Here is a 15,888-nt window from a genome sequence, read left to right as displayed (position 1 = left end):
CGAAATACGCCGCGCACGCTCTACACCGCTACGCAGCCGATCCCCGTCCGATCCATCCCTACTTCGGTATAATACCTACATCCCCTTTTTTTTTCGATCGTCGAGATCGGGGCAAAAAACTCGCGATCCCCGCTACGTCCTCGCGGCACCGCGAGCCCCGTCGACCGTGTCACACCCGAACCACCTTTCGTCCTTTGACTGCATTTCTGTTCGTCCTTGTTTCCCGCCTTTTTTTTCCACCTCACTTCGGTTACACGCGATCCGAATTCGGGAATAACGCGAGCGTTCGTCAATCTATGGTATGATGGAATATACTTATTCGAAATGTCACCGATTCAATGAATTCCTCGTGCGGATTTTTCGCTAAGGACAAACCTCCTTTCCGATCAACGTCATTCGACGATCTGTTGGAAATAAAAGTATTGAACTGAAAGAGAAAAAAAAATAAATAAATAAATAAACCGAGTGATTAACGTTCTACCTCTTACCTGTAATGTACGTACATATAAATGCCGAGACGAGTTTGCGCGCATGACGTAAAAAGGAACAGAAAATAAAAAAAAAAAAGAAAATGATAAAAAAAAGTTATTCAAGTTTAAACGGTTTTAGCATTGAAATATATCCTCGCGGCGAGCAGTAGTTTGGTTCGTACTGATTGCGGTATTTGTAGAATAAAAAAAAATGGTAAAAGGTTTCGCTATTAAACAGAGGAGGGGGGTGGGGGGAGAGTAAGAGGAAGAGACAAATGCGCTTCCATTGAACGATGTTAAAAGGCAATGTAAACGAACGCTATTACCGGAATACGTCGAGAATCGCATACCTTAATCTCTTTAAAGAAACGGAGAAACCTTACGTTCTTTTATAAAACGCTAAAAGGCCACCATACCGTGGATATATACACACTAGCTGTTCTTCGATTCCCCTTCTGAAAATTCCACCGCTTTTGCATAACAAGGTGCCGCCTACGTTTAAACGCGACTATTATAAAATTGCCCTCAACCTCAACCTCGTCCCGCGGAAATTCTGACCAATCTGTACCTTCCCTCCTCCGATTCCCGAATATCTTGAGCTTCGAACAACGCGATTATTTCGACGCGTTCAACATCTGGACGAAATTCTTTCTTTGTTTTTTTTTTTTTTAAAAAAAAAAGCTCTCTTTTTTTTTCGTTTCTTCAAAAAATTCAACTACACGGTACGGAGTCTGCTTACCGGTACATCGGAATACCGTTGCCGTATTACAACTCTGTAAGATCGGATGATTAGGACGTTGTATTAGCATAGGAAGATGGCCATTCGAAACATGCCGTTGTACAGATCGTTTCCACTGCGGCTAAAATCGCATTTCTAAAAGGGGGTTGTTAGCGTTCGGTGTCTTATGGCGGAGAAATATCGGCCGCATCGACTTTACGCGGCCGTACTCGAGTTCCCTCGATCCAACTGATTGCGTTGCCCTCGCAATTTCACCCGCATTTCGTACGAGCGTGGGATTACGATTTTATAATGCAGAATGAGGAGAAAATTAAAAAAAAAAAAAACCGAAATTCATGTAGCTCTTTCTCTCTTGGGTATCTCGAGACACCCGAAGATTTCAAAAATTCATTTACGGCTGGGGAAAACTTTGAGCCAATTTTTACTTGGGACGTTTTTCACGTCCAACGGGGGTACGTTAGGTAAGAGGCGATTTGACTGGCGAGGGTATTATTTGTGGGGGGGAGCGCGATGGTGGCGTTGCACAGGTGGAATATACACACCCGGAGACTAGTCCGCGGTTTCGGAGTTGAGTTTACGTAGCAAAAGTTTCGCTGTCGCGTCGCTCCTTAGCGGGGGCAAAAACGTCAGCGAGTGGAATTCCCGATGCGTCCACCCGCTCGTCTAACCGCCTCCCTCCTCGTTTTTCCATTCGATCCGAGCGAACCGAAGGAATCCGCGTTCCTCGACGCTGTCTTCAGCGAATTTTGCCACACCACCTTCTTCGCCGACCCCCCCGAACGGACCCCCGAAAGCCTCGCGTACTCGCATTAAAAATGTATCAATCTAAAACTCGACGATGTACAGGTCTCGCTGCCGCGAGATTTCTTTTTCCACGGGACGCCGCCCGATCCGCCGCGCAGCGGTCCGGTTCTTCTGCGGATCGTCCTGCTCTCCGGGACGATCCCGGGGGTGAGGGAGGGGGGGGAGGGAGGGTCCTGCATATCGTCCTCCGACGTCTCTTCGGGCGCGGAATGTGTTTAGCGAAGAATACGAAGTGGACGGTGTATCATCGCGGTGCTGAAATGAGCTATTGCCCGAGAAAAAAGTTGGAGATCGGTAGGAATGGAGTTTTTAATAAATTCTGTAAATCGCTAACCGCTTTCTTAATGTCGAGCAATTAATTGTCCCGCCGCATTACACCCGGATTCCTTTTCTGCACGTCCTCGACGCGAGGGCGCACCGAACAATTTAACCAAAGGACTGAGGCAGAGAGAGAAAGAGAGAGGGAAAAAATTGAGACTAAGAGGACGACGGCTGGCAATCGTCCTGAAAACTTGTCTTCCAGTTCCGTCGCGAAAAACGTTATCGTCTCAAAAATTCGAACCAAAACAGAAAAACGAAAATAATCGTAGATACGAAATTTTTGAAACACCGGGGCGGGGGGGAGGGTGGTGGCGGTGGTGAGGAGAACGTTGGAATTACCTTGTGTTGAAAAAAAATTGCGAGTTGTTCCACTGATGATAACATCAGTTTCGCTGTCGTTCTTCCGCCGTCTTCGTCGTACGCTCGCGTACCTCGACGACGTTGAAAAGGGACAGCGGGAATCGGAGTGTGTTCTCGGGTCGTTCGTATCCCCCCCCCGTCTCTTCTTCTGTCTTCTCTCGCGTCTCTTCTGTGTCTCCCGGTTTCTCCTGTCTGTCCACTTGCTCGTGTAATTTGTATCGAAACAGCTAGGAATCACAGCGTAGCTGGTTCGTCGGCATCGGGCAAAAGCCCCGAGCAAATGTGGGATGATTTTTTTTTTTTTTGTTTAGTTTTTGGTTTGTCTTTTTTTTTTTCAGTGTTACCGAGCCGCGTGCTGGAGGTTGCGTGCGTGTGTGTTTCGCGTTCGTTTCAATGCACCGCATACGCAAGAGGTACAAGGAGGTAGCGCTCGCCGCGAAGGGGCAAAATTTCATCTCGTTTGTTTTATTTCGGGTTCCCCCGCGATACTTTTTGCTCGCATTTCGCACTCCGCGAATATCTTCGAATGCTTCAAAGTCTCCTCTCTGCTCTCGGAACGATCCACTTTCCGTTCCCGCTAACAAGCAACGGGGCCTCACGAATTGTGATCCGCCTGACACTTTAGACGATCTTCCCTCACCCCCCCCGACCCCAACCCCTCCCACCTTCCGCCCTTCGTTTGGTCATCTCGCCTCGGTCGAGAAACCTTCGAAAACGTCGATGCTTGCCGATGCAGTTGAAGCTCCGACCGCAAGCTCTCTTCAACTGAACCCAACCGCGGATCCCGTGGGTTGAGGTTTTCCTGATGGACGACCATATTCGGCGTCCGATGGGACTCGGCCGATTTTTATCCCGTTTTAGAGATGTACACATTTTCTAAAGGACTACTGTATACGTATACACACCCCTCTCATCGATCCTATTCTTCGTCTCACGTCGGACGGCTTCAAAATAAGGATCATTTGTTGCTTGTTTTCTTTTCTTTCTCTTCATTTTGTTCGATTCGAATGGAAGAAAAAAAAAAAGAGGAAAAATCAAATACGGACCAAACGAAACACATGTTTTTTGTGAATCGCTATCTGGCCCACAATCGTCTGCCATTGATTAGGGGTCTCTAATTTAAAATGTGATAATTGCCGATTGACAGGTCGGGAAGAGGTGACGATGATCGATTATTTTCGAAGATAACGAAATGTAAAATAGACACCGTGTGTATGCACCTGTGTCACTCGTACTTGTATGATATCTCGGTCTTCGCCCCGGTTCGTTCACATCTCGCACCGATTTCTTCTGCAGGTTCTAATCGATCGACGAATTGTTTTTTTATTTTTCTTTTTTGTTTTTGTTTTTTTTTTTTGTGTTCAATGGTTTTTTTTTTTTTTTGCCTCTCTTCTTCAACTCGGTCCTATGGGATACAAGATTCGTGCGATCTCGATCCCGATCCCCCCGCGCATCAGTCACTTCGAGATCGTTGAGTCGACTGATCCCGTCGGACGCAAGCCGTCAATTTATCTTGCGTTAATCTAGTAATTAATTTTAAACGGATTATAATTGGTCCGTCGTAATTTAGAAGCGATTTCCCTTTTTTTTTTTTTTTTCTTTTCTTTTTTTTATATTTATATCTGGTTTCTTTTTCGTTGCTCCTTCTTTTCCTCTCTTCGCTTTCCTTTTTCTTCTCATCGTTGTCGGTGATCCCCGCGCGCGGTTATTAGCCGAGACCGGTTGTCCCGGCACCGAGATTGACTCGTTGTTGCCCAGTAAGTTCATGCAGCTCCTTATTCCTCGCACTCGTGTCTTTGAGTGAATTTTTTATTTCCGAACGATCGAGTAATCCCCCATTTTTCGCGACTAGGAGCGAAAATGTGAGACGCCTCCGTGAATTTTTGTCCAGGACCTACTTCGCTTGACTCATTCGCGTTCCTTGGGTCAAAATATGGTAAAAAAAAGTGTCCTGCAATCGATTTTGAAAATATGTACTTCATTTTTGGAGTGAAAAATGAACATTTTTTTTTCTTGGGTTTCCCACGCTATACTTACGTATTTTTATCTCAGGAATCCGAATTCACAAGTTAAATCCAGCAATCTATAAAATTGATTGAATTATCGCTAATTTTTTGCATCCGAAAGCAAAAAAAAATCAAATAGATAGGTTTTCGCATAGCTTTTTACTTTGCACTTTGGTTGATTGAACGACCTCATGTAAAACGATGTTAAAGATGCAAGTTTTGCGGTCAATAGAATTTATTTTGTATCCGCAGTTGACGAAGGTTATCGGATATAAACTAGATCAGAGTTACCGTCCTCCACAAGGACACAGAGTTTTTATCCATTGATTCTACCTTGACGGTACGGATGATAAATTATCTTGATTTCTTCGCAACTTCGATCGAACTTCAGTTTTAACAGCACTCTTTGATATTATTACCAGCAATTTGATCAACCGAATTTCGGTCACTAAAATGACGAGAAAAAATTGTTGAGAAAATTATCATCGAATCAAACGTGTCGATGAATCGAGATGAAATAAAACCGTTTAAAAACGGAGTCCTCGTTTCACGAAGAGGGTAACAAACGGTCGAGAGTGCGTCGTCGACAGGAGTAGTACCGAGAATTATTCTGTACGTATAATTTAATCACGTGTCTGTACCGCGCTTACACGTTTACATTGATTCGTATTCAATAATAATCGATATATCCCCGTTCGTACGAGATTACTCTATATCGGCACCTTGCGCGCTCGATATTTTCTCGTACGTCGTTCGAATAACGTAATCGCGAGTAAGTCTGATTTATACATTCGACTGCAATTCGAACACCGCTAACAAGTCCGTCTCGTGCGCTTTCAAAGTGATTCGCATCGCAAAAAAAAAAATAAAAATAAATAAAAAATACAAAATAAAGGAGATTCGCTTTTTGAGGAATTTATTCACCCCGGACGCGCGAGGGGTGAAGTTTGGCCCGATAATCGGTCGTTTGATTTGCGGTTCTTCATTTCGAAAGTACACTCACACAATCGTTATTGTGTTGAATACCCGTGGAAGGGGAGAGGTGCGGGTACGAGTCGTTTTTGCGAAACGCTTTTGCAATAAATCATAAACGATTTCAGCGATATTCAACAATGAGAATAGATTATGACCGTTAAATCTCATCTCATTGTTCACGACCCGCCCATCTATCCGCCCCCACAGTTGTATAATGCCCGAACCCCGTTTACTAGCCGCATAGATTTTTAACCCCATTAGCGACGTTCTACCTGCACGTATCGGGCGTGTACGGATAGAAGTGGATAAATTTTCTGGCATCTTGTGCAGCGAAAGGGATGGATAGGTTATTAGCAGCATCTGCGGTTGCCGTAGGTCGCGCGCCTTCGGTCGTTAAGAAGTAAAACTTTCTTGTCTATATGTATACATATATATATATATATGTATGGATATACCTAAGCGAAAAGCTAATCCGGATTTTGTCAACTGGAAATGTTGGATTAGCCGTTAATTGTTGCTAAGGAATTGGATTTGCCAAAAGTTGATATTTAAGCCGATGGAATATATATATCGATTTATAACCACTCCCTAAATACCTTTGAATTTTTGTCGTAAATATATATATATATATATTCCATGAGAATATTGAAGGAAGAAAACTGAATAGAATAAAATAAAATGAGAACGTACGCGTACGTATTACCTACCTGTTTTCGAAAAACAGCGGGATGTATTGGAAAAACCTCCTAACGGCGCACGAAACCAGAAGAAGAAGAGAAAAAAGAAAAGAAAAAGGTAGCTAGCTGTCAAAGGATAAAGGGGGTGGGACCTGTTAAGCCAATAACAAAGATTTGTTTTCGCTTCGCTGCAGAAGCTAAAAGTCTCGCATCATCATCCTCGAGGGTAACACGCCCGAGTCTCCGGGGGTGGTCCGGACCCGTATCGCTAAATTCACGTAGAAAATTTTTCCTTTTTCCGACTCAACTCGCGAGTATTTCGTCTGATTTTCTTCAAAAATTTTCACCCTTCGCCGTGTTTTTCGTCTGATCCGCGCGTCTCGCGCCTACGGTATCCACGATTATTAACTCGTGGTCTTCGGACTTCGTTAGTCGGGATATCGCGATTTTATACGGGTACGAACTGCGCTAGCAATTTTGTCGAGCCGTCTGTGATTGAGATGTAAATATATAATTTTATGGACTCGATGTATGAGCGCGCGCGTAGTCGTGCGCTTTTCGCCCTCTCGATACGTACAAACCACATTTACAGCGCAGTGTACGTACGTGTATATATATATACGTGGAATTGAAATGAGCGAGAGTGAGAGAAAAAAAAGAAAAAAAAAAAAAGGAAAAGAACGGAAAGAAAAACAAAAAAAAATAAAAGGAAGAGAGAGAGAGAGGAAGTTGCTTTACAGACCGATCAGTTTATATGTAGCGTGTAGTATATAATGTTATTGTTAACAATAATTGTTTACTGATATTGAGCAATTTATGCCTGGGAACGTGATATCGCGCCGTTGTAATGAAGATTGACATCTTTGAATTACAGATAAATTGAAACAACGTTGGCGGGTTACCGTGTCGCCTTTAATTACCTATACAGTACACGTGTGTGTGCGAGTATCCACGTATATTTCAACCACATAACCGTATAAGCGAACTTATTTATTGTACACTATGCCACATAGGAATAATAACCAAGTTTTATGGATCGCCGATTTTTCAATCTTCTTCACAAAACTCTCGTTCGTCGAATACTCCGATTTTCATTCGTATACACGGTCACCTCTCGCGTTACCGTCAGGCTTTTTCGGTTTGTCATCGATTTGTTTTTCGTTTCACTTTTTTTAGCCCCATTTTTATCGAGCGATCGCGCGCGAGATGATTTTTGGGGCTCGGTGTCCGTTCGGGGCTCGTGAAACTTATTTTTTTTCCTCCCCTTCCCCCCTTCTCCCACTTCCTACTTTTTTTTTTCTTTTTCATTTCTCTCCTCTTCTCGGTTTCTTATAATCGTGGGCATTGCGGGGGCACCCGACCTGGAAGAGAAGCGAGTTCGGAGCTCACGAAGAGAGACATCCATCCCGACCACGGGGGGTCGCCTCGGGTAATTGTCTGGCAGACACCGGCCCTCTACCCCCGAAAACCAGACGCACACCTTCTTCACGTTCTCCCTCCTCTTAGCGGCCCGTTCCATCTCGAAATCAAAAATTCAAGGAACAGTGATCCTCATTTTATTCTCATTCGCTCGGCGTCGTTACTCTGTTTGATTTTTTTTTGCACCCTCTTTAGAAAAAAAGGGGGCGAAATCGTCGGCCTCGAAATTTGAAACGACGTTTTGGTAGAGTTTGTTGGATTTTTGGGGAAACGTTGTTATTTTCGTTGACGTACCGGTTTTGGAGAGTTTGGATATACTTTTTTGGTTTCGAAGGGGTCAAGTACTCGGGGTTATTAAACCGTTTTCCGAGGGTCACGATGAGCACCCTATCTGAAGGCGTCATATTCGAAGTGATTACTTACTTGATATAATACAGACAAATAATCGCTAAGGCCCTGCTAACACCATGGAATATTACCATAAAACATGCGTTCGGTTAACCATCCCCCGCTTCGCCTCCCCTCCCGATTTTTTTTACACGTGGAATATGCGCGGCGCACATACCGCGTTGTACGAAGAGAGATGAAGGAGAGTTATATATTTATGCATTTATGTATTCACGTACTATATAAAGGGTCAGGGGAGGGCAGAACCTCCCCCCCCATATCCCCCTGTCCCCCTCTCCTTCTTTTTTTCTTCTCCAACACCGGAGATCGTTTCTTACTCTCTTTTCGTTGGGCCCGTTTTCCGTCCCTCTCGGGCTCGGGCTCATCCGTTCTCTCGCTTCTTTTTCTCTGGCCCGCTCCTGCTGACGCTGCTGTTGCTGATGCTTGTGCTGCAGGTATTTATGTATTTATGGTCGTCGTCTTCTTCTTCTTCTTATTCTTCTTCTTCTTCTTCTTCGTCGTCCTATACCTATAGTGGTCCTCAATTAAGCTGCCATTATACGCTATAACCAATGGGTAAAAACGTATTATTCAAGATTTGTAAAATCCCACAATATTAATGATAAAGATTTTTACGGTTTAAAAAAAACGACGTTCGTTTTACTCTTTTTTTTTTTTTTTTTTCTCCTCCTCCTCTCCGTCGTACACTCGATCCAATCTCCGTAAATGCTCCTATGTAAATCCTCTTTCCTCCGAAATGCGAGAGAAAAAAAAAAACGAAAAAAACCGAAATCGTGGGATAATTGAAATTTTTCGCGCAAAGATAAATTTTCCGAATTCGCTGTAATTCGACGGTCGATCGATCCGTCGATTAATGGCAGCTGGTACGGGGCGGGGTGTAAATCGACGAAAAAACTTATTGAATACACCTTCGCAGTTATAAGCCGTACACGGTCAGAGAGGATAACCCGGTCCAGTTGAGGTCTTTGGCTACCTGCAGCGGGATGAGTCTCTCCTTTTTTTTTTTTTTGTTTTCTTCTTTTCTTTTCTTTTCTTCTCCTATCGCTTTTGACTCTTCTCTCTCTCTATTTTTTTTTTCCCGGCTCTCTATTAATATACCATCTTCTCCGGTACTATATTTATATGTTAAATAAAGGTGCAGCGGGTCGCGCGTCGTTTCACTCGTTTTCGAGTTGGTATTTTAATGGTGTTATAATGTATGTAAGTTTTACCCATCGCCAATAAGCAGTGGGGTATACACTACCGTACACGTGTGTGTGCGCGGAGTATGTGCGCACGACTTTTACTACACACGGTCAGAAGGCGCGTTTGATTTTTTTTTTTTTTTCAAAAGGTATTATATGGAGAAAAAAATTCGTTTACCCGTACGAATACGTTTGTGAGTTCCCCGATACTGTATTAGCTTACGTACATAGATAGATAGATAGATATCCGTGTGCGAGGAGCTATAAGGATCTTTGGTGTATCGCGTATATGAAAAACCCCTTCGGGGTTTTGTGCGTCCCGACATCGCTGGCGAGAGTCCTTCCAAAGCCCCAATGGCTCCTCTCGAACCAGTCGTACGCAGCGTGGTGCCTCCTCAATATATTCAATCATTAAATTATCACTTCTGTACTTTAAAAAGAGGGGAGACGACGAACTCACCTCACCTCCGTATTATAACACCCGTTAACCAACCGACCGTGGTGCACGTTGATTCGACGATGCTCCCGTGATCGACCGTGTATATATACTGTAAACAATTTACAGCTCTTCGATCAATTTTGTATCGTCAACGCGGAAGACGGTAGGATGTATCGTATTCTTGTTGTTGTTGTTATTATTATTCTTCTTCTTCCGCTTGTTCGGTTTGATTTTGATAAATTTCCTCGATTCGGAGATTTTTTCGGTCCTATTTATTTCGCGAGGATAACCATCGCCGCGGTACGGAGCCGGCCGATAATAAAGTACAGGTTGTTAACGTCCCTCCTGGACGCTGTTGATGACGTTCCTGATGTATGCGGAGAACCGAGCAAATATAATTTCCGTTATTATAAAAACATTACGACGAGGTTCGCACACGCTCGAGGGGGGGGGGAATTTTCGTATAAAGCTCGCACCAGATATAAGGTAACTCGATCTTGTAACCTGTGAGACGTGAAAAAAGGGAGCTTTTTCGACCCGCGTTTCCGTCATATTTTCATCATCCTTGGATTTCGAAAATAACGCTTCAAAAAAACCTCATTATTTGTCACACCTGGTAAAAATTCGTAACGTTTCTACGCTCCTTTTATTTTTTTTCATATCGTTCATTTTATACCGATCTTGTAAATTTTTAGCTCATATGCAAATCATTCGACGTCCGTAATTTTTTCTCTCTTCTTTTTTTTATCTCTCTCCTCACCCGCTGCTTTCGACTCGCGCTCCGCGGGTACAACGAACGACGATTTTTCACCCGTCCTTAAAAGAGAATCGCTGAATTTGCTGCCGCTTCTGCTTGTAATCGTACAATTTATTGACAATTGTCATCGCAATCAGCGATCCCTCTAATTATCGTAATTGGAGAAAACTTGCGGTCGAACGTACGTCGATATATTCAACGATTACGAATATAATTGAACGATCAATTTACGTATTTTTTTTTCTTCTCAAAATTTTTTCGGCAATGGTAATAAAAAAGATTATCAGATCGCATGGCACGCGAGCAGGTGTCGAAAAACTTATCAGAAATCATTTGCGCGAGTTCAAAAATGAGGAGAAAAAAGTGACGAAGATTCTTCTTTTTTTTTTTCTTTGTTTTTTTTCGGTTTCGGTCTTTCGAGTCTGAAGATTTTTGCGGTTGTCAGTTATCCTCGGTCCGACACCGGGGTTGGTTAGTTTAGTTTTTTTTTTTTTTGTTTTTTTTTTTTTTCGCACCGTACCTATCGGTTCCTCGGATGTTCATAAGTGGAGAAATAAACGGAATGCTACATTGTTACTTTGCCATGAAAACGTTGTAAATTTTGCCTCGTAAAAAGGACGGTTTAGTGGCTACAAATTTGACTCGGCGTGTATACGTATACACCACTTCTCCGCGAGTTTTAATCCCGCCGGACACAGCCGGCTAATACTCTCCGTATCGCATACGTTACGCTTCCGAGCTCTGGGAGCTACTCCGATGATATTCCCTCGTTATTTAATGAGCTTCGCAATTTCGCGTTAACTTTTTGTCTCGTCTACAGGGTGCGCGGAAATAGCCTACCCTCGTTAAGTGCCCATTGATCGAAATGATCTTTGAAAAGATAAAAAAAAAAAAAACGTTTTCGAAATTTTTTGTCTTGCGGCAAAGGTGCGCACTTAGGTGTCAAAAGAGGCGAGGGAAGGGAGGGGGTGTCGGAATTCACACCTCGATGAGTGTCAGTGTGTCAGTTTGTCGTTTTTGGAAAATTGAAGGGCCCTCGGAGTTATTCTCTGTACCGGTGTCGTCCTAATGTACAATTTCTGAAGGAAAGAAAAACTGCGGCTCGAGGGGGTTCGAAGACGGGGCCGAGGGAAACCGACCAGAAATTTCGTTACCCCCCGTAGCGGATGGAACTGAGACGTTTGTGTGTAAAAGCAAGTTTTTCGAGGGGTGGACAGGGTATGACCGAAAAACGACCCCCTGGTAGCAAAATACCCGGAGCTTAAGACCCATTGTTCACGTGTTTAACCGACACTAACTCAAAGACCGTCGGAACACGCGAGTTAAGAGATATCTCTCATTCCTCATGATTTAAGAAAATTCAGATATTATACCGATTCTCAGAAACAAAAGGACCCGCTGCCGATTCGGAACCCTCGTCTTTTCTTTTTTGTTTTTTTTTTTTTGATTTTTCGATCCAAAGTAACCTCGTGAACTGACTTTTTTTTTTTTTGGAAAACTCGAAAAATTTTTCGCGTACGTCATTCTACCGTCGTTAATTCGTAATTGCGGTTACGGTGTGACAATTTTTTTTTCTCTTCCCTTCGTCAGTTTTTCTTTACATTTTTTTCTTTTTTTTTTTTTTTGTGCCAGAAAATCGAGAAGATCCGAATTGAATTAGCCGTGAAATTTGAACAATGAATATCGCAAAGATCGTTTGTCACTCGCGCGCAGTTTGTAATAATAAAAAAAAAAAAAAAATAAGAAAGGAAATGGAAATGGAAAAAGGACTGGCAAAGTCACGCGGTATGTTTTCATAGCAGGATACGAAATCCATAGAAGGAAAAATTTTCAACGCGTTAGGAGGCTGCCGACCATCAGTCGTACTTTATTAGGCAGAAAATCTTCGATATAAAGACTGAAATCATCCCCTCAGTTACACTGCCCCCTCCGCGTATAACAAATCGCTTTACGGATTCACGTGGTGTGAAAATGGTTGACAACTAGAAACGACGTATACGTATTACGGCCACGGTTTCGGATCGGCTACACCGGAGAAGACGCCGTCGAAGATTTATGAACTTCTTTGCTCCGGTGAAAATAAATGAACAGCCGAGAGAAGAAAAAAAAAAAAATACCAAAATGCGAAAAAAATGACAATGGGCGGAGGGTCCGAATATTCGGCAACGATTTGCTGATAGGAAATTTTTTCCAGTGTTCTTTTTCTCTTCCTTCACCACCGTTTCTCGATGTCGAACATTTCGTTGTCGCGTGGCTTCGAGTTTCTTCATTGAAAATTCGTTTGCCATTGAATGGAAATTCTATTATCGACTCACTTCACCGGGACCCCCGCCGATTTTTCGAGTTTCATTTTCGTCGCACAATAATGCTGAATGCGACACATTTTCCAAATGAATTGGTCCGGACGACGGTTTTTGACGTCTTCATGTAGCCAATTCGATGACCATTTCCTGAAAAATTAGATCCTCGAAATAAGATATAATGGAGGTACCCCGGAGCGGCGCGCGTTCGTTCGAAAATGAGAAGAAAAAATTTTCTTCCATAGAAAATTTGTTTGCATTCAAACCCCGTGCGGGATGGATCGCTCCGCGAGTATTCGGGGGTTGGCACGAAATTCACGAGTTCGACGCCTCCTTTTGTCCAAATTATGTGAACATATAGATTCTCATTCCTTTTCGTTTAAAACTTTTTTTACGTACCTACCCGGGGCGTACGTTTCGGAAAAAGTCAACCTGCCAATTTTTCGCACCACATTGAAGAGATCATTCCGCGCTAAGGGACGGCTTATAACCGAGTCCACTTTTTTCCTCCCCCCCTCACCACCGGCTCACGTATTATGCTCACTTGTTCAAGATTTTCCTTTTTTTTTTTTTCTCTCTTTTTTTTTTTCTCTCTGTTCGGTTACACGGAAAAACCCCTCGGCACAAGATCCCCGGTGTAGATTTCAGAGTTATTGTCGACTCTTAAAGACCTTTTTATGATTTTCTTTCAAAAGGAAACCGGTGGGAAACTTACTTTTCATAAACTCAAGTACCTCGGGATCATTTTCAATGCAGTCAATCTCTCTCTCGTTAACTTCACATTTTCGCACTTATTTCATTGTATGGATTCGTAGGCTTTTTTCTTATTCTTCTTCTTCTTTTTCTTCTTTTTATTTCGAGTCACCGATCGGAGCGAAAAAAACTCGAGAATAACGAAGACTTATATTTTTGAGGATCGCGGGGATCGCGCGCGTCGATACACCGGATGATCGTTTCGGAGCGTTGAATTATTGTATTAACATTTCACCAAGGGATAACGGGCAATTACGGTGTACATAAGTGTTATTTATGCACACGTTCAGGAGTGGACATAGCAATAAATATAAATATAAGTAATAATAGGATCTACGCCATTACCGGTCGATACATAACCCGAGGTGATATTTTCTCACTCGTATTCTACACCGCCACGTAATGTCCGTACGCCGGATCAAAGATCATTTGCAGTCGCCTCGAAACGCCTACGAGACCAGAAATTACATCTCATCCTCATTAAGGTACAATTTCGATCGTCGAGTCTGTCTGGCAAAAAAAAAAAAAGCTTTCTTCCCCTCTTTTTTCAATTTCGATAGAAACAAAAAATATTTTTGTACAAAGTCGATGGGGTTCCTGAAAAATTGGTTTTTTCCTTCTCGGATACCACGGGGACGAGACGGAGAATGAACGTATAATAAGTAATAAATAATAATCAATATATATTGTGTTTAATAAGTTGAATAATTTCGTAATACCTGGTGGGCAATAATTTCTCGGCTACGTTCGCACTGTAACATCCTCGTTAATTTAATTTTATTATCGTTTTTATTTCGATACATATATAATTTTTATGTTATTTTTTTTTTTTTTTTTCAAAAAACCACCGTATATTATCATTATCATTACACTTTAACTCTTTGAAATTCCGTGTAACGCCGTTTACGGCCCACGAGACTCTTGTTAGTTTATTATAATTATATTCATACGGAGCACCTGCAGCATCGGACTTCACTGTACGCGCGCTGTAATATACTTCACACTTAAGAATACGAAATTGTTTTTCTTCCGTTTTCTCTCTTCTTATTCAATTTCATTTTTTTTCATTCGCGAAGAAATTTTCGACGAGGTGGGGAAGCGGTAGAAAAAAAATTACAACGGACCAATCGACGCGTTGCACATCGCGGGAATGACGAGAAAATTTGCGTTTCGTTTCTAACGAAGTTCGTCTCTTCTCATTTTTCGTCACTCCGAGTGATAAATTTCTTCGAAGTTTTTTTTTTTTTTTCTCTTTTTTCCCTTCCCCTCTCTTTTTCTTCGTTCGCAAAATTGAGTACGCCGATATTTAGTCCTTGAGGATATTAAATTTCATCCTATTAATAACTTATATTTTATAACTACCCAATTACCATAACCCGAGCCAACTTTTACACTGTGTATAGTCAGTCGTCACTCGATACAAAGGTAGGTGTATAGGAGGTATGGGTACATTATATACGTGTGGTAAAGCGTGAAAACTGTCTGGTAATAATTTTTATTGCCTTGTTTGACTATAATTTCATTTCGGAGCCGGTCAATAGGGGCCCTTTTCAAGAGCTATAAACGTTCAACATTTTCTCGCAATAAAATTATAATCTACGATTACATTATGCGTGAATATATATATATATACCGAGGGTCGGCGTCGATCATCGTTTAATATTGTACGTACATATTTTGTATTAACAATTATTTACTCGCCGTGGTATAGAAAAAATCGAATACAGAAATAAATAATTTCGAAACGTTCTCGTCTCATTCAAAACGTTTATATCATCTCTATACGGTGAAAACCGGAAACGGAGATTGTCGGTATAATTTTGATGGCGATGAAAAAATAAAAACTTTCGGCAGTTGTTGTGTAAATTATAACGTAGGGCGTACGGGAGCCGATGATTTTTGGAAGTTTAAATTTTTTGGGACGCGGAGGTATATGATGTATAGATTTTTTTTTTCTCATATATACTACGTTGCACATAATATGAAAATATATATTTACGACGCTTCTGGTTCATGCGAGGAATTACATATAATATTATATATAGGAATCCCAGGCATTATAGGCGAAGGCTGATGGGTAAAGGGGGCGAACAGGGGAGGGGGGGTGTGGCGGGGATGGGGGGGGAGGGGGTTGGTTTAAGTATTTCGATCTGTTAAAAGATGGTAATAGGCTAACACAAGCCTATTAGCTGTATTATTAAATTTCTCGGTTGTAGTCAGGATTGGTTTGGGTCTCGAAAGGTTTTGCGTTTAGGCGGCCATTAGCCCAAGATTTA

General features: G+C 42.2%; 1 protein-coding gene across 1 annotated transcript in view; it reads left to right on the top strand.

Annotated features, from left to right (window-relative positions):
* LOC105683115 (unconventional myosin-IXAa) overlaps positions 1-15,888 on the top strand; it is a 182,197-nt gene that overhangs the window by 39,016 nt on the left and 127,293 nt on the right. The window lies entirely within an intron of this gene.

This window comes from Athalia rosae, chromosome 7 (assembly GCF_917208135.1).
Source record: "Athalia rosae chromosome 7, iyAthRosa1.1, whole genome shotgun sequence".
Classification (NCBI taxonomy): Eukaryota; Metazoa; Arthropoda; class Insecta; order Hymenoptera; family Athaliidae; genus Athalia; species Athalia rosae.
The sequence above is the reverse complement of the archived record's forward strand: the minus strand, read 5'-3'. Positions and strand labels throughout refer to the sequence as shown.